The sequence below is a fragment of the Schistocerca americana genome, chromosome 6 (assembly GCF_021461395.2).
Source record: "Schistocerca americana isolate TAMUIC-IGC-003095 chromosome 6, iqSchAmer2.1, whole genome shotgun sequence".
Lineage (NCBI taxonomy): Eukaryota > Metazoa > Arthropoda > Insecta > Orthoptera > Acrididae > Schistocerca > Schistocerca americana.
In genome coordinates this window covers 547022462-547043357 of record NC_060124.1, presented here as the reverse complement: position 1 = coordinate 547043357, position 20896 = coordinate 547022462, and positions in this window count along the sequence as shown.

Below are 20896 nucleotides of genomic sequence, written 5' to 3'. Positions count from 1 at the left end.
CTTTTTAGAATGTACGGATTTTTAAGCAATTTACTGTATGAGAAAAGACAGTAATTCCTCGTGGCATATTGAGCAGATTGGTGACTAAAAACTTGCGTGCATTAGACACCGAGAACTTAATAGCATGGCGAGCATTTTCATTTAAGGACAATCCGTGCTTAGTGCTTAGTAGATTTCATAAAATACGTTAAGATAAACTTGCTAACGTGAATGAAAGTATTTTACGCATACTGTGTTAAGATTAGCACGGTCTTAGAAGTGTACGTATAGAATACCAATGTTAAGAATATAGCAAAGTTTTGACAGTACTTCCACCTTTCACTAGAAAATTAAGACCTTTTCCCGATTCTTGGAATAGTTAAGTAGTATGATGCCTGGTGCGAATTGAAATACCGTAGGATTCCGCTCGGCTTTAATACCGCCGATCTGCTGCAGTGAGTTCACTGGTAGCTGCAGATAAAGGACGGAAGGAGCCGCGCCGCCGCAGTGTCTTCCCATTGGCTGCCTACAAGCTCTATCTAGTTGTTGTGTAAAACCACTTTCCCTAAAATATTGTGATCTGGACTAATCCGACTTTTTTTCTTTTTGTCTTCTGTGACAAATGTATGAAATCATCAACGCCTCATAACTAAGAACTTTTCTGTCATAGAGGCAGAAGAATGGATGATTTTAAATTTAAAATTTTTATGTACTGTAGTATTCTGTCAGATGAATATTTCTATGGGATCCACTGCTCCGCTTGCCACAAGACGAACCGACGCTTGCTCGTACTTTGTTCACTAAACGAGAGTGCGACAGGGCGAAGTGAAGGAAAACAGCATTAACCTGGGTCTCGTTCTCTTCTGCTCTATCTCTTATTGACGATGATATTGAACTGAATGTCTCTGGATGTCTGTTTCTGCAATCCGTAATGATTTTTGTAGAAAATCTTCCTCGATCTCGAAGAAGGTCGTAATGCGTGATCATAAAACATGTTCCACATTTCCAGAACCGAACGGAGTCAGTGATATAGGCCAATAACTATGTGTGTTTGTTGAAAACACGGTTGACCTGCCCTTTTTTCCAGCCACTTAGGGCCTTTCGTTGGCCAACTAACTACGAGAAGTTGCTGTTCAAAGAGGAGCTATGACCAGGACTCCATTCTTCGGCTGTGTATATTCCTGTGTGTGATTTCTGTTCTAAAGGTACTAGAAATTTGCGTACAGTAAACGTATCCCATGGCTCACCACATGTAAGTTCTCATAGCTCGGCGTGGTAGTAAGGAACTGGTGCGATTGAAAGTGGGCATTAATGTTAGACTGGAAAAGTTAATTTGAGCTATTGCTTCTTGGATTATTCACTTGTTAGTAAGTTGGCAACACCAGGGATCGTTTCAAAAACAGCAGCATTTTGCAAAAAAAAGAGGCTCTGAGCACTATGGGACTTAACTTCTGAGGTCATCAGTCCCCTAGAACACACATCCATGCCCGAGGCAGGATTCGAACTTGCGACCATAGCGGTAGCGCGGTTCCAGACTGTAGCTAATAGAACCGCTCGGCCACCCCAGCCGGCAGAATTTTGCACAAAAGCTACAAAATTCAGAGCTTAGCGCTGTGCGGTGAATAGAGGAACGAGTTTATTGGTATAGAGCCTTCCGACAACATACACCCAAAGCGAAAACTATGGGAACGGCAAAACTGCATGCGCCTCGGAGGGACATATTATTCCTCATCAGATGCCTCCCGTATTACAAGCATGGAGATGTCTACCGCCAACAGGATGAAACGGAAAAGTGTATCAAATGCAGAGGATGATGGTTGTTTCAGTAGACAACATTCTGTCAGCACGATACAATCATTGTCAGTCACTGCAGTGCAGAACTGCAGTACTATGGCGTTAATTTAACGAGTAAAATAAACTGACTTGGGAATGACAGAATGCAAGTGATGTGACAAAACAGTAATTGTCTCGACCTGAAACTACGATATCACCTGTCGGGCTTGAACTGTGACGTATTGGTGTTGTGGCGGGTGACGTCACACGTATGCGGAGCGTTGGTTTGTTTTCGTTAGGGACGTTTGTATTGTCACCTTATGCTGTGTTTGTAGTCTATATTGGATATATACATAGTGGTGTAAATTTTGATGGAATGAGCATGTTACTGGATCAACCAGTTTAGTTACTTAAGAGAAAGATGAGTTTACGGTCTTCTCCGCTTACGCTCCTAATCAACTAAAGTTTAAACGTTATCTTTGGTTGTCTTGGTAACGTGAGTACACAGTGGTTACAACTTATGTGAACTTCGGCACATATTTTTTTCAAAGGTGAGCCAACCTGTAATGTAATGAAATTAATAACTTAGCGAATACTAATGGTAATATTACGGAAATAAGGGACGCTGATAGGTCGACAATAAAGAAAAACGAATGTCTTCAGAAGATTATGGTAAATGAAGACTGGTTATTCTAACGTAAAGTGTGAAGAACGTGATGTTAGTAATTGCTACCAATGTACAAAGATGTAGCAGAACTAGTTGATTTGGGTTGCCTACAGAACGAAATCGCCAGATCCAGTTTAGCGCGTAACAACTCACACAAAAAGTATTTACTAGTAATTTCAGGGATTTTGCAATTTTCTGTTGAGCTGTATTGGTGAACACATGTTACTGCATTTTGTCTATCTCACAATATAAACCTTTCTGTATCAGTATTGGAGTATTCGTTGTTGTTACCACATTTCGTTAACTTTCGCGATATTTGCTACCTGTACTGGTATTACTTTTTCGCTTTCTATACTGATATTTCTTTTTGCTTTCTGTATTGGTGTCTGGCTTTTAAATTAGTTTATATTAATAGAGTGATATCTTCGATACCAGTTGAATTTATCTAATTTGATGCTTTACTTTTGCATTTTCGATGCAGACCTCTGCATGCTATTCTGCATCGTATTCTTCCGGTTGTTTTGTTTTGTATAAACCAGTATTTTTGTGGCTCTGTGACTTTTATTTGAGAATATAACTCCCCAGATTCCTTTTAAGGCCCAATATTTATTATTTCGAATTTTGAAGTTTCTGAATTGATTTTTATATTTTGGTTTTATAGGAACTGTTGAATATGACGTCCTAATCGCCATTTTTAAATCAAAGTTGTGTTGCATCTTGAGACTAGTGATGATGTTATTTATCAAAGTGGACGGGTGTTATCGAAGGCTCTCGTCTTCCCCAATAATTCACCATACTTGAGACACAGTGCTGTACCCCCGGCCGCGAGAGTTCGCCTCTGTTTGGTCTTAGGAGGGGAGGGGCGCACACAGCGCCGGCTGTCACCTCCACATGATATCACGCCTGCCACAGCTGTTATTCAGTTTAATAAAGACGTAATGCGTTTTTACGCCGCAGGCTGACAGTTGTTGGACGGGTGAAGTTATTACATCGGTTAAACGCTCGAGCGATGTGTTGTGATGCTGTAACGACATAACAACACAAGTTTTTGACCCAGATGTAAGCATTCCCATCATACAGTAGTAGGCAAGCATAAGTTCTCTACATTCTGTAATTTCCTGCAGGCGATATTATCGAGTGCGCTACTGCCAAGGCACCCATGTTGATTAGTTTGATTCTGTTTAGTGCGAAGATAACAGAATATCCTGTAGTAGTGAATCCTGTCGTAGGTGTTCTACAGATGAGCAGGATGAAGCCAGAGCATTGTCGACTTGGACTACTCTTACATGGGCTGAGTTACTTACGAGAGTGTTTAGTGTGGAAAGTCATTTAGACTTCTTATGGGAATTTTGTGGATTGTCACCGGGAGACGTGTGTGGAACTCTTTAAAAAACGACCAACGTTTATTTCCCGTCTTAATTATAGGACTATTCTACGAAATGTACGAAACTAGTACGATCAGGAAAAACACGTAGTTCGTTAGATGCCAACTGACGATACATCAGGGTATTATTTTGGTCCCTTCCTGGGTTAAAGAACACATGCAACAAGTCATTGTTACAGAAAGTTATTTAAGTACAATTACTGTTGGCGCTTACTTTGATTTTTGCAGTCTTATGTGTTATGTGATTGTTGTGAATTTTACAAAATGCAGTAGCTTTGTTGTTCACAGTTTGGCTTAGGAGGCCAAAAGATTCCTTGTGAGACACTCACAGTTTCTCTGAGAGATAGCTGCAGAGTATCCGACTATCGCAGTGGAGGATTGCTCCAAGCTGCAACTGATTTGGAAATTATTGTTTAGTTCGACATACTTTGACACTCGACAGCAAGGCCGGCCGGGGTGGCCGAGCGGTTCTAGGCGCTACAGTTGGAACCGCACCACCGCTACGGTCGCAGGTTCAAATCCTGTCCCGTGCGTGGATGTGTGTGATGTCCTTAGGTTAGATAGGTTTAAGTAGTTCTAAGTTCCAGGGGACTGATGGCCTTAGCAGTTAAGTCCCATAGTGCTCAGAGCCATTTGAACCATTTTTTTCGACATCAAGACGTCTCAACATTCCATTTGTTGTGATGGAAACAGGAACTATTTGCATTAAAAGTAGTTATATATGACTAGTTAACGAATAATAACTTACTATGCGTACATAGTGTTGTTAAGTAAAACTGCAACAGTATTCGTTACATGGGACTTTTTCAGATTCTAGTAAAATAATACAAATAAGTGTAGCCATTCTGAAACTAAGACCGTATTTGAGCTCATAAATCCAACAAAGAATGGTTCGCAAGCAGCACTGGGGCCTTCTCATATGACGAGATCTGACAGCTGCCATCTAACAACTTTGTGTCGAATTCACCTGAAACACCGCAAAAAGGGTAAAGTATCGTTATATGAATAACTACACCAGCAACAGAGATGTTCAAAAACTTTCACGAATTAGTAATTACAACCAGGAGATTTATCGATTTGCCTTGTGTTTATCCCCACTTACGAGTGAACCATGTCTTTGGTTTTATTTTAGATACTTCACTGCACATTCAAATGGCTGTAGTAACACTCTCATAGAATTTAAACTTTCGCTTAAGTTTTCTTCAGATTTCATTTTCATTTCGTTTCATTATCCTTCAGTTAATGTAAATCAACCGTTCACAAATTTAGCTAACTTTTACATCTTCAGAATATGAGATACCTATGTTCGTCCTTCCATTTAACAAAAGGGTCGTCCAGTACCTTTAAATTCTACGGCTTCGTGCGCTGTGTTATATTAACGTCACCAGTTTCCACTTTTGATGTAACAGATCAGAGTCCTTCCGATAGGTTCATCTACTCTCATGTAATGTTAGCAAACAGGGGGGATCGGTGAAGTTTTATTCCAACTGGACCTGAATATCATGTAGCCCACACATGTTTATAGTGGGGCTTATTAAATTTAAATTGTATCGAATGAAGAATTAGCTAAAATGCATCAGCTTATTTGCTGTGGTGGCAATATATTTAGAAAGTACGTTAAAATGGTACATACCAGCAATCTACTGAACGAAATCACAAGAATAAACACATTCAGGAGGTGTGTACCTAACTTTTTCGTAACTATTTGGAAGAGAGTTATTGAAATGTACAAGTCACAGTGCTGTTCAAGGTAGAATAAATGTGTGTGGAGTTGGAGACGATGTATGCTTGTATTTAGCAGTAGACGGTTTTGCTACCACATTATTCTGGAAAAAAATATATTCCGGTCTGGCAGACCTTCAGCACAGTGTAACCAAGTACATTCTGAAAGTTATTTAGAAAACTGTGACGAATACAATTCCCATTACTATTCCTTTATCATACTGCATAACACCGAGACATCTTAAAAAGAAAAATTATTTGTTGCACCGCATTTTGCTGCCATATCTGAATACTATCAAGTGCAGTACCGAACTACCTATTAATTTTATTTTATGTCACCTTATCCTAGTCTTTTGTGCTGTAGGCTGTGAGTTGTTACCTGACATTTCCATTTTTTATGTATTCCTTCTACTGTTAGCAGCTACTATGAACTACATTCTGCTTTATCATAGAGACTAGAAAATACTCCTTCTTTTACTACTGAATTTACATGTGTGTACCAAACTTTTTCGCCTTAAGGTACTAGGCATTTCAGAAGTCTATAATGTACAATATATTTCTAATCAGATTTATCTACGCATAATGTAAACTGCAACTTACTAAAAATGGTCCAAATATTAACAATGTCATAATGAAATCATTACTCGGTTTAAGTCACACATTCTGATTTCGTCATATTTACTATGCAACAAACATTCTCTGTATCACTTTTGCTTCTTTTGTGACTGCGTTATTATTTCACACAAAAGTCCTTAGAAACAACTAAAGTAAGTAACTTATCATTGTTATCTAACGAAGTACGTTAAAATTCTCCAAATATTATTGAACTATTTCATCATTTTTGAGGCAGCATTACTGTGTAATTTTCTTCGGGTTCAAGTTAACTGTACAGCAATGAATATGGGTAATACTTTAGACTGTGACAAAATCCTAGCGTCAAGGTGATCCAGACTTATGTGCTGCGCATCTGGCTCATGTCGTACCCCCATAAATCTCCCAAACGACTCTTCTTTAGTTTTGGTGAAATAAATAAAAAATGAAATAAAAACGTGCCTTCTGCAACAGCATTTTCCTCTGCAACATTAGCCCCGAAAGTAAATTTTAACGTCATAACAACTCATATTGCATAAGGGCCAAAGTATAAATAGCAGCGGTGATGAACTCTCTCTGAAATCTCAGTCGATCTTAAGGCACCATTAATTTCTTTGTTTACTCGTTTGAGGTTACATCCACATGCTAATCAATTGTTGTTTGCCAATACAGCTGAGTGAATTGCGACATCAGTTTGATTACACTAAGCATGCTTAGATTTATGTGTCCCACGCAAAGACACTCGCCATGCTTCTGTTATAAGCAGCATCTGAGTGTGTTTACATACCTACTACTTCATAAACAGATACACAGATAAACCAGAATGTTATGGCCGCTTATCTACTGTCGATATAAGTCCGTTCAGGCGATAGCAGCGACACATGGCGAGGAATGTGTGCTAGTCAGACAAACGCACGGTGCATGTTGTATATCACAAGGGCAAGAGCGTGATGGAATGGAGTGTGTTGAGCGGTTCGATGAACACAGTCCCGATTTCCAGTTGATGTGTTGGCTCTCCTATCTCGACACATCTAAACCCGATCGAAGACATCTGGGCATGTGGCGTCAGAGCTCTTGGCACCCCTCCCAGGAATTTAAGGATTTAGGTGACTTGTGTGTGCAGATGTGATGCCAGCTCCATCCACTGACCTACCAAGGCTTCACTGCAACCCTCCCACGACACGTCCACGTTGATACCCATGTCAGAGGTGGGCATACCGGCTGTTAGGTAGATGGTCATAATGTTGTAGCTGATCAGTGTAGTTTCTACGTTAAAGTATAGACAGTCGTTAATGAGTGAAAAATGTATGCTGATAGCTTCAAATGTTGATTACCTTTTAGTTCCTGCGTGGGTAGTGCCATATTACTTGTGGCTCACTGTGTTGAATAGTAGATGTCGGGATTCTGGAGACTACTTTGTTGTCCTTAGGAGCAGTGATTTGTAGTCACTCTAGTCTTTTGAGTGTTATCATTAATGTCATTGATTTTCCTACTCTTTTTAGAATTATACTTAGTGTCAATGATATTTCTGTTAAACGTAGTTGGCAAATGTTAATGTTGCACAAAACAGTTTCTTCCATATCCATCGACGGAGAGGTAATGACAGATGCAGCTCGCATCGGGGACAGACTCGAACGAGTTTTATTCCGAAGAACCTTCCATTTGTTTCCATTAATCTACTAAGAGGAACCACCGAAATGTAGATCTTGTTGGTCGGAAGAGAATATGAACCACAGTGAACCCCAATGCGAGTCGTCTACATTACCACAACGCCGCCTGTTGCAAATAAAACAAATAACGAGACTTGTTATATAATCAATCCAAAGGTTTATTCGATTGGTAACTGTGGTTTCAGGTGGTATTGGCCGCGGTATCGCGGTCGCACATTTTAGCAGGCAGACGGTCTTCTCCAGACGTCGCGTTGGTGGCCACGCGTCAGCACATTCAGCATCTGGCATGGCGGCTCTCAAGAGCTGCGCGATGTGATGTACAGACCTCCTAGGTGGGCGCGGAGGACACCGGAGTGATCTGCAGACAAATATAAATTTCTAAATTATAAACGTCGCCCTATTATGGTGAGTTGATATAACAATTGCAAAGGAAAGTGCTACATTATCATAGGACCACATGTTAATAAATGGTCATATTCTGTATCCATTGAAGGGATGGTTCTATCGCGCTAACTCATGAACCCTACAATACTAATTATCGCAAATATGAAAATTATCGACAGTGAATGTTTGCCTATTTACTCCTCCCGGAGTGTTATCTATTGTGGTGAAATGATTTACTAAATTATTGCATCATGATGGAAGATAGTTGTTACAAGGATCAGAATATTTGTCAGTTAGTCGATATCTCACGCAGACGCATGTATTATCCTCACCTGAACTATATTAATTAAGGAACGGAGAGAATTGTGGCTATTGCTAAATCCATTCATACCAAAATAGTAGAGTTTCTTAAAACAAGTTGTGTAAATGTTCAGTTCAAATTCGGAGAGCTTCAAGGATAAATACGGGACAGAAAAATAAACGATCACGCAGCATAAGAAATGGGATTAAAATACCAAGTATAATCGTGGGAGGCTGAAGGTGAAACTGCGCTGAGAACTTGATAACTGTTATGGGTGGGAGGGGACATAGGAGAACGTTTTCTGAAAGGCTCTCCCTCATCTGAAAGTGTAGGCAACGGTATTGTATGTACCATTGATTCTTGAGATTAAGTATATCCTACCAATACTAGAGATAAAAGATACGTGTGGCGCGAAAGGATTTTGTATCTGATCAGAGTTCACAATTAGTATAAAAGAACAGCAGACTATGGGTATCGAGAAAGTTTATGGGTCGACCAAAGAATTTTGTAGCCATGGTGATATATCTAAACTGACACCATTTCAGTTATATTAAAAATCGTAAAACTCTATACTCGAATAATATCTTGAAGATTCCCCTTCTGAAGGGAGCTACCATGTGATTATGAAACGAGAAATACACTTAGACACCAATATCTGTTGTCCTTTACACAGATCGAAGTACCACTCACCTTAACACCACCGCCTTAATCCTCCTCCTGCAGCCATCTCTGCAGCAACTCCACGAAAAAGGCGTCCAGTGTGAACTGACCTTCCTGTTGGAAAATATCTTATTACTTTCATGTTATCTAACACGTGAAGTGATTCAAAATTTGTGCTAGTTCCTGTCATATACAAGTATAACGAATTGTAACATTTACCACAAATTAGCACGGTTCAGGTATCGAAATTAAGAATATAGTAATTCAATTTAGTATCCAACTAACACAATTCGTTTCACATCTCAGATACTATTAATACTAACAAGTAACTAATATCCCATTATCTTTAACATTTTATGTTTACGACTGGTTAATGATGTGCTTCTGAGGTTATGCCGTGTTGTTGTTCCTGCTTTACAGTCAACATTTCAACAAGTGACCGAGCCATTTTCTTCAGATCGTGAGACGTTTCCTGACTGATATGAGTCAAGCAGAGAGTACATTACCGCAAAGTTCGCAGCACATGAAGTTGATGGCTGGGACGTCCGTTGAAGTATTGTGCACAAAATGAACACAACAATTCGGCCTAACACCCGGAAGCAGACCGGTAACTAGTACCATCTTCGAGAGTAAGTTATCATGTAATGAGAAAACGAAAAATTCACTTTGAAAACAAATGCTACTATTCCTGATACTGTTCGCATTTATACTAACCGGAGCAGGACGGACTTCTTCCTCTTCCTGCAGCCGCTTCTGCAGAATCTCCTCAAAAAACGAATCCAGGGTGAACTGACACTCCTGTAAGGAAAAGAACTTATTAGTTTGATTAGTCGTAGAGCATGCTTGGTAATTCAGAGATAGCGCTAGTTCTTTACATATACATGTGTTACAAATTCTTACATTTATTTCGAATTTTTGGCCTATAGGCAGTGATAGTGAGAATTCACTGACTATCGGTATTATCAGCTAGAAATCTGTTCTTCCGACATTCACTACCATTATCCTACGTATTATGAGTTGAACTGGAATGACAAAGGCCTACAATGCAACTTCTTGAGCCACGGTCTTTTTATTACGAGCTCCTCCTCGTTCTTTGTCTGTAAAGAAAATTAAATGGGACTGTAACAAGTTTTGCTAACAGTTCCTGTTTCTCTGTTCTCTGACTACACTGTACATTTCCTTTGGTCAGTCTCATATTAAACACGGTCAGCAGGAAAATGGTTGGGCAACCAGATGGTCTGCAATGTCGTCTTCAACCATTCGATCGCGTTGGCAGCATATTTAGTGCGCCTCTGCCCCTAGAATATTTTTCAGCATAATTCTTTTCAAATGGAGAGGGATGTTACCTTTCTCAAGCATCTCACATAGTTATTTGCTCAGTGTTAACAAAGACCACACCCAATTTACCGGAATGATAAATGGTTAGAATCAAACTGTCCATGCCTGATGTCAGTGTTAAGTTTAATGGGCTTCAATACAATTGTCAGAATTGTTTAAACAGCATTCAGGTTCGATTATCAACATTAGCTTACCTAATGCGACAAGTCCGGATATATTGTGGTAATAACACGGAGGAGAGGATCTGGGGCCAGTGAGATCCAGGGAAAAGAGCCAGCATAATGCAGCAAAGGAGCCCTTCAGGGAACACAGCGCGAGACACAGTGTGAGGCTTCCCTGCAGGTCAGAGAATATACGACTCTGACATGCTAAAGGCTTTTTCTAAGGGCATCATACTCAAGTTTTAGAATGACGACTATTGTGAACTGATGAGTGACTAGCATATCCCACTTCGCTCCAGTGATCAACAAATCCATCCATCCATCAGTGACATTCATTGCCGCCGGTATTTTGTATCTGATCACGATCCAGAAGAGCAGTATGCTAACCACATGCTCCCCCATACAGTGACGTCTATCATCTGACGATGACGAGGCGATCGATCGGTACCTTTGGAACTTCAGAGGTATGATTGGACGGAGTTAGGTAGTTAGGTGGTATTTTATATAATCGTCACAATCATCACTCGTGCAGAGATGCCTATCTAAGACGTGTTATTTACAATGACGTGTCACATGGGATGTTTATAGTAAAAAAAATATTCATTTACAGTAAATCGTGACAGTCTGACCGCGTTATGTACAATCAGTTTGCTCCCAGACTTTACTGCTTTGCGTGCTATGTCACTGCAATACAACGTGGCTCACCTTTACAGTACCCCGAACAGCGACCAAGTTGTTCTCCAGTCGCAGACCCTTGTCTTTTTCCCCTCCCAAACACCGGGAGAAAAACTTCTTCATGTGGCAGAACATTGCTGTAACGATAACAAACAGTACATTAGACATGACCAGACAGTGTCTACGAGTAAGTTTTGCATCAATGTCTCACAACTCGATCGCAAGAAAAAAGTGAATCGTGACGACATGTCTGTAACCTTAGCTTTTGTAAAAAAGCAGCTGCTTGCATCAAAAACGACATGTACAGTCTATATAATTGATTGAGCTTATACATTTTTTACTAGTCGAGAACTGATTATTTAATTTTGTGCCAGTAATTCGTAGAGCATGAATCAAAACAATAACAGTTATTCGAAGTTAAGCAATTTTCATGTTCATTAAGTGGTACTTTTACTCTGAAGAGAATAAATTTGTTTTGATAGCAACTAGCTGAAGGCTTATCTATTAGACTAAATTTAATTAGCAAGTCATTATAATACTAGAATAGTTTCAGATATACAGCTCCTTCGCCGGCCGGTGTGGCCGTGCGTTTCTAGGCGCTTCAGTCTGTAACCGCGTGACCGCTACGATCGCAGGTTCGAATTCTGCCTCGGACATGGATGTGTGTGATGTCCTTAGGTTAGTTAGGTTTACGTAGTTCTAAGTTCTAGGGGACTGATGACCACCGATGTTAAGTCCCATAGTGCTCAGAGCCATTTGAACTATTTTTTATACAGCTACTTCAGATATTACAACTTCAGATTTTGTCATCTATTACAGCATGATATGCGGAATATCTTCCCCTGGGGCAGGAACAAGAATTTGTTTTTTATGTGTGTTGGTGGTGGGATGAAGTTACTAATTAATAAACTACGCCACAATCTGATGGCAATACCTTCCGCGGTATATGACGAGAATACGATTTTTATGGCTATCCTTATTACCGAGTCAGAATATTCTCTCAGGGCTGCACTGTCCCTTCTTTGTGTCAGTCATGGAGAACCCTACATCTAAATTACACTTCATTGCCATGTGAGCCAAACAGTAAAGTGTACAACGTAATAACTATATCTGTGGTTGAAATTTACCCACCGATTTCTACATGAAGAAAACTTAAAAATAGCTTATAAACAGCTAATAGGTTTAACATTTGACAGTGCTCCAAGATATTAACTGTACTTCCTGAAGTGACAGGAAAAGATAATATTTTTGCTACAAATCCATGTCGACTCAGTATGACACTACACAGCCGGAACCTGTTTACAACTTTTCTTTTTCACCGATGGCAGAAGATAAAAGCATGAACCAACGATAGGACATACCGTATGTATGTGTAATCGAAAAGGAGAGTGATAGGTGACACCATTCTATTTGTGAAACTAAGCTATAAATTTGAGCATACATGATTTCAGCAGTTGAACATTGGCAAAAACTCAGTGAGGATATCTCTCTCTACAAGGCAAGCATTCTCGCAACTTTCTGAAGTTGCATTACATATTAAAAAAATGTACTGGAATGTAAATCGAGGACTGTTTTCCTTTTCCAGTTCAGTCTCATTACTAGTAACATGTTGCGAAGTCACATCACACTATTTCTTAATGCTACAGTATCCCGATACTTCTCCACTACATACATAGTCATCTAAAAGCTTATTCGATGTTCTAATTGCAGATGTATACTGAAAATAAATACGTGACAAATCAATGGCTCTTGCCTCTTGGTGAGTATAGTCTATATACCTCGCTTCTGAAACAGAGCGTTCGCTTCATTCAAAGCTTCTAAAGCTCCGCAAGAACTTGTTCCCGAAACACAAAATCCGACACTATAACGCCTGAATCAAAATTATAGAATCTTTTTCTCAAGAACTCAAGAAACTAATTCGTTTCGATTCTTCAACTACTCCAGAGAATACGGAAATCATTATTATGCAATGGTCCACCACAGTTAAGCTGATTTTTGTTAGCAAACCCTGCGATCAACATTAGGCTGCAACCTCGATAACTGCAGAGAACAACGTTGTACTGGAACGTCGATATCAATGGTTAAACAAGAACTGCAATGAAAATTTTGAGTAATTTGAATCTATGTAAGACGAAATAATCATGTTTTAGCACCGACAAATATGCAGCGGAGCCTTGATTGTTGAAAACGTCCGTACAGTTAATAAACTCACAAGTGATCTAACAGTTAACAATAATCGGAGATAGTGCTTTAATTTCCTTAAGCAACAGGAAAGTAAGAATCTCATATTATTGTGCCAAGTCAACTCTGTATAACTCTACACAGTTGTAACCAGATTCCTACGTATTTTCCTCTTCGCATACGGAAGATAATTCTAGCAGTACATCCCTGCAACGATCATAGGCAATATGTAAGTGTAATCGACGAAACAGGAATATCGGTTACACGGTTTTCATTGTGAAAGTAAAAATTAATGTAAATAGAGACCGCTCCGACTCTACCACAACAACCACAGAAAACTTTTCCTAACAGTCCGATTATATTATTGGAGAAGGCGATCACAAGATAGACTATTATGGTCGAAAACAAAAATAAAAAATATTTTGTAGCGGAGGCGTTGTGCAGCTTTAATGAATGTTAACAACTGTATTGTGTAGTAGACAGATACGACGGTACGTTTCATTAGGGACCATCGAATTTGGTCTAAAATCAGACCATCATCGGTCCCGAAAGCCGTCTCAGCTATGCTTTCGCGTATATTGCAATGGCAGTTATCAATCGTAGATAGCTCGACCATTGGTATTATCTGTATAGACATTACATTGGTAAAAATGTCTATGAAGTTAAATGGACATAATGGTCATGACAAGTTAATGTCAATGACGGAACACTGTACATCCGGAATTGCTATTCCTATTACGCAAGTTCATAGCTGAGACCGTTTTTAGGCTTGTTGACGGTCTGATCCTCGACCGAAACATACATTCTCTCATAAAATGTACCGTTATAGCTGTGATTGCATAATGCAGTTCTTTCGAAGAGCATATAAAATGGAAGTAACGTGACTGCTGCAGAAACTGACTGGGCAGAAAAAAAAGTAAAAGTTTATAAAGCTAAGATCATTATAACGAAAAAGTCGAATAATATCTTACACAAATTCCTCTAGAATAAACTCAACGGAAATATAACGAAAACACAAAATTTGATTCCATAAGTTAAAAAATTATGACTAACATTACTACTCGTTCCTCTCAGGACAACTTCTACAATGTACTTAGGTTCACGGCTAACACCACCGTAGACAGTTCTCCCATATTACAAAAATAGCTAAAGAATTGCATCAATCAACATGATAAAGATTATCATTAATCACTTCACTCACAAAAATTTATCTTCTGCTCTTAAGGTACTGCCTAACCTCACCATCGTATATCGTTCGAAATACAGAAAGAAACAGTTAAATATATGTCAGAAAAAAAGAAACAATAATCGCTAATAGTTTCTCCATTGATAATATAACCTGTGGCCTCAAGTTACCCCCTCCCCCCAATAAACAACACCATCGTATATCACGACAAATTTGGAATAAACAGCATATTTTACGAACTTTGTAAATTACAGTAGTAACTAACACAAACACAGATAGCATTTAATAACAGACTGCTTACACGCTCTGCAACGTAAAGTCATGACGTCAAGAGGACGTCATGGGTGAAACCACACGCATAGAATCTGAAAGAGCACTTGACAAAGTTGTCACTGTTGAACTAAGCTGTTAATTTGAGCATACGTGATGAAAGCACATAAACTCAAAAAATTAAGTGTAGAGGTCTAACTCTACAAGTAACCACCTGACGCTTGAAACCCCATAAAAAATTAAAACGAATTGCTATTTCACGTTATTACTGTTAAGAACTTCATATTCCGTAATCACACCACACTCCTCCACATGCTTCAATTTTCCAGTACTTCTCCACTAATACACATTCATTTATTAGCTTTTAAGATATTCTCACTCGAGATGATTGTGTATATTCAATAAATATACAAAGTTAAATCAATAGCTCATACCTACTGCGGGTACGAAGCAGCTGGCCTCTGAAGCCGGCGTTCGCTTCGCTGAGAGCTTCTAAAGCTCCTCAAGAACTTTAAAATGTTTCGCTAGATGTGCTCGAAACACAAAATGCAAGACTGCAATAATTAATTCACAACTGAAGCTCCTTACGCTCAATAACTCGCAGAACGAATTCGTATGGATACTTCGAGTACTCCAAAGAATACGGAAGTAATTGTTACACAACGGTCCACAAGGGATTACGTGAGATGGCATTGTTGTTCACATACCCCATATCCTCCCCTGGTAGCTGAGTGGTCAGCGCGACGAAAGTCATACCTAAAGACCCGAGTTCGATTCACGAATGTCTCAGGAGATCTTTCTCCGCTCAGGGACTGGGTGTTGCGTTGCCCTTATCATCGTTATTTCATCCCCATGGACACGCAAGTCTCCGAAGTGGCGTCAACTCAAAAGACTTGCACCAGTCGAATGGGAGGCCCTAGCCACACGGCATTTCCATTTTATCAGTAAACCGAAATCCCAGTAAAGCAATAACGTTTAGCAACGGGGATATAAATGTTAGACAACCACTGAAACAAAATATTATATAAGTCAATTGTACATTTCAACTTCTCATAAAATAGCATCGAAGCATAACGACGTCGAATGCTGATGCCCTCGATCCCGCTTTTAGTTATGTGTTGAAATGCTATGTCACGCGTAAAAATTGATTCCTTCAGCGCATGTGACTTCCACCAGATTCGACGTCCGTTTGTGTGATTCCACTAATTGTTTTCTAGTGTAGTGATTTTCTATATTGAAACCTGGTTGTCAAGGGAAGGCCGTAATCATTTACTATTGGTTGCCTTTAACAGTTACACACATTTATTATTAAAGAAGTAGTTCCATACTCAACAATAAATTAAAAAATTTCACCCTTCATTAAAGAAGGCATAAACGACAGTGTAAATAATAGTGTTTTCAGTGCGTTACAATTTAGCAAATCACCATAAAATCCTGATACTGATAACGTTTAAAAAGAAAAAAACAAGGCACTGTGATGATGACTGAAGGCCTTACACTCCAAGAAAGACAGTAAATTAAGAATGTTTAAGAATTCGCTGCAATTAGAACTTACAGGTATTGAGATATTAAACGTATGAGCCCACAAACACAGTAGAAGGTATCAGACGCCACGAATTGCAGAAAATAAGGTTTTAAGGCTTACTGCTAAAACAGAAATATCGAATTAATTTTTCAGAGCAAATGACCACAATCATGACTGAAAGCCTTACACGCCAGGAACGGCAATTATATAAAAAATTTAGAAACCTACTGTAAAACAGCAAATAAAAGCAAAGGTTAATTAAAAGAAACAAGCAATTGACTACGAAACAGGTGAAATAATATGATGGTAATCTTGTAACACAACCCTTACACTGATACAGTCTGGCCTGCAACGGAGGGTGGAAACCTACAAACAGCACCAACGCGAGCACCAGCACGGCTCATATACCCTCCGATTAATCTCCTCATCGCGAAAATGGAAGACTTGAAAATGCGACGTATCACATGCCTCATACATATTTTTATTGGCCTCGTCCATGTTTTTTACTACTTTGTTAATACAATCAAATTATAAATTGACCGAGTGTCCTTTTTGCACAGGGTGGTCCATTGATAGTGACTGGGCCAAATATCTCAAAAAATAAGCGTCAAACGAAAAAAAACTACAACATGCTGCCTTCAATGGTACTCTTCCGTTCTGGAACTTTTCCTTGAAGCCCAGGCGGAAGCATACTAGCCGGAAGGTAAGATGCTGCATAGATTCTCCGTAAGGTCACCAATGCGATGTCGAGGCAGGTGTGGAGGCAGTGGAAGGAGGAAGTCTCCTTGTCACCGAGTCCTGCCTGCTGTTTCGACGTCCTAGGCTACCAACTTCAGGTCAAGCTTGATCAGATCACAGCAGGAGCTTTTCGCAGCAGCTGGCGTCATACTAAATTACCCACGGAGCTGATGCAAATCGTAACTATAGGTACCTGTCGTTAGATAAGATTAGAAAAGTCTACATTTCAACAACATTGGTTTGTAGCATTATGTTACAGTCTGTTAAGCATAAAATCTCCTGCTCACTCTCCATTGCCACCGTACGCCTACCGTCATATCACTCAGTTATCCTTTCAAAGCGGACGTTCTACAATACAGTACCGTGCAGTGGAGAGCTTCATTCTTTATCACAATGCATCCATATTTCACGTTGAAATGCAACAAGTAATTTTTAACGTTCTGAAAGTAAGTATCAGTCTAGGCCACTGGGTTCTATCCGAGGTTTGTCAGAAGCATTTTTTTTTTTTTACATTTACCGCTTCTTTCAAGTTTGACAATGATTTCTGTTAATGTGATATATCCGAGGTTAGTTTATTGCTTGTATTCCATGTTAAACTGCAGAGCCAGCTGTAACAGACTCGCTAAATCAATTAAAAGAATGGAGGAAGCAACACTTCCAAACTACTACGGTGTTCGAACCAGCTTTCGTATTGATGATTCGAGTTTTACTATTACATTTATACATTACATTGATTATCCTTGTATACTTCAGTAATATTATTAAATACATTTGAGTGATTAGCTGAGTATACACTCCTTTCCCCTCAGAGCGAAGGAATAAAATTGCGCTAAACAAAATTTCCTTCTTTTTAGATTAAATAACACAATGGGATTTTGTGTTAGATTATACTCTGGAAAGCATAAAAAAAAATTTATTCCTTATCTTCTTTTTCCTAAAAACATTAAATCTGTCGTACAAGACATACTGTTGTTGTTGTTATGGTTTTCAGTCCGAAGATTAATTTGATGCTGCTCCCCCCCCCCCCCCTTCTCTCACATAGCTGCAAAACTACTGTAAATAGCATCCAGAAAAACCGGTTGTTGTCTCAGGAAGGGTCCTCTCAACCGATCCCAGATATATCCTGGTGTAAAACATGTGGAAACAAAATACATTATCTGTCGCCTAAAGGGACACTATTTTTTTTTCTCAGATGTCGAAGTCCGAAAGTTCATGTCATTGCTGCCAAAAGGCGGCAGTGTCTGACGACGCAATAAATGCATCAGTTTCTCTTTAAGTGGACCTGGACGTGCACGGGCTGCATTTTCATAGCTCGCTCTCAGTGCACATTACTCTTCATCTACAATGAATAACATTAACTCAAGCTGTATAAGGATATTTATTAAAATATCTCCTACAGTTTAAGAATTACAGTATTTTGCCTAATGGGTGTTTTTATAATACACTTACCATTCAGGTAACATTTTCGGTCCATCAGCAGTCTAATACCATTCAGACTGTGACAGACTGCTGTCAACTTTCACAGGAACACATTATGCCTCTCGTTTTGTAGTTTGGAGTATATCTGAGGAAATAGGAAAACCCTTATTGTACCACATTATTATTTTGTCTAAAATATACCGCTAAAATTATATACGGAATGACAAACATAGATCATTTCTGCGATGTATTACGCACAATACAAAGATGCTATACCATTCTTCACTTGAGGGAAACTTGGTGAACATGGATGAAACCATTGAGAAGTTAAATGTACGTAATGTTCTGAAAACGTAGTTTCGAGAAAATGAGAAAAGAATATTCACAGTGTTTTTGACGCACCGTATGCCTCTTTCAGAACATTCCAGCAGCATAATCTTCCTGGCCAGCTGCTTCTTTGTCATCTGTAGACTTCTTCAGGGGCCTTTTCCTTACACTGGCTTCCACAGCTTCAACTACTCGCTGACGATCTATGGCAGTCAGAGCAGCTATCCTATTATTTCCTGGCTGGATGCCTAATTTGTCCATTACTTTTATCCTGATGGTTACACCATCATTGAAACGCATGACAGCATCCATCGCAAACATTTTGAGTTCTGTCCATCCAACAAACACTGTTTTTGGCACTCGTTGCTACACGCAGATATTGAAACCCTCATTAGGGTTTTGCGTACGGCCATGTAGACATTTGCTGAGTAATTTTGTATCTGAAAGGTCCCTGCATATTGGCTTTATTGTTTCCATGACTGTGGCAGGCAAGACATGTATCTGGTGCTATTCCTTGCCTGTCGCATGAGCGTGGCTGGTTTGCAGACATTTGTTCAAAGAGCGTTTAAGACCAAATCAACAACTGTAGATAAAAAAAATTTTGTGAAACGGGATAAAATTGTCTTTCACATGGTGACAAGAATTGTTTTCGAAAATTTCAGAAATTTCTAGTCCATGTCCACTTAACAATTAGACATATCAAGTACAGTTTTTAAAGATTAAAGAAAATACGAGGCAACAAGAAGGAATTATACCAATGGCGCGGATATCAGTAGATGAGATGTTCATGTACAGACAAATTAAGGAGTCCCATTTCAAAAACTGAAGGGTTTATTCACGAGAGAGAGCTACACAAATTGAGCAAGTCTGTAAGAAAATTATCTATGTCTGGCGCTTATGCAAGTAGCTGTTCGGCTGACATTGATTGATAGACTTGTTGCATGTCGTCCAGAGGGATGTAGTGCCAAATTCGGTCCAATTGGTGCTATAGATGAGCAAAATTCAGAGTTGTTTGTAGGGCCCTGCCCATGTTGTTGTTGTTGTGGTCTTCAGTCCTGAGACTGGTTTGATGCAGCTCTCCATGCTACTCTATCGTGTGCAAGCTTCTTCGTCTCCCAGTACCTACTGCAGCCTACATCCTTCTGAATCTGCTTAGTGTATTCATCTCTTTGTCTCCCTCTACGATTTTTACCCTCCACGCTGCCCTCCAGCACTAAATTGGTGATCCGTTCATGCCTCAGAACATCTCCTACCAACCGATCCATTGTTCTAGTCAAGTTGTGCCACAAACTCCTCTTATCCCCAATTCTATTCAATACCTCCTCATTAGTTATGTGATCTACCCATCTAATCTTCAGCATTCTTCTGTAGCACCACATTTCGGAAGCTTCTATTCTCTTCTTGTCTAAAATATGTTTCACTTCCATACATGGCTACACTCCATACAAATACTTTTAGAAACGACTTCCTGACACTTAAATCTATACTCGATGTTAACAAATTTCTCTTCTGCAGAAACGCTTTCCATGCCATTGTCAGTCTACATTTTATATCCTCTCTACTTCGACCATCATCAGTAATTTTGCTCTCCAAATAGCAAAACTTCTTTACTACTTTAAGTGTCTCATTTCCTAATCTAATTTCCTCAGCATGACCCGACTTAATTCGACTACATTCCATTATCCTCGTTTTGCTTTTGTTGATGTTCGTCTTACACCCTCCTTGCAAGACACTATCCATTCCGTTCAACTGCTCTTCCAAGTCCTTTGCTGCCTCTGACAGAATACAATGTCATCGGCGAACATCGAAGTATTTATTTCTTCTCAATGGATTTTAATTCCTACTCCGCATTTTTCTTTTGTTTCCTATACTGCTTGTACAATATACAGATTGAATAGCATCGGGGAGATCTAAAACTCTGTCTCACTCCCTTCCCAACCACTGC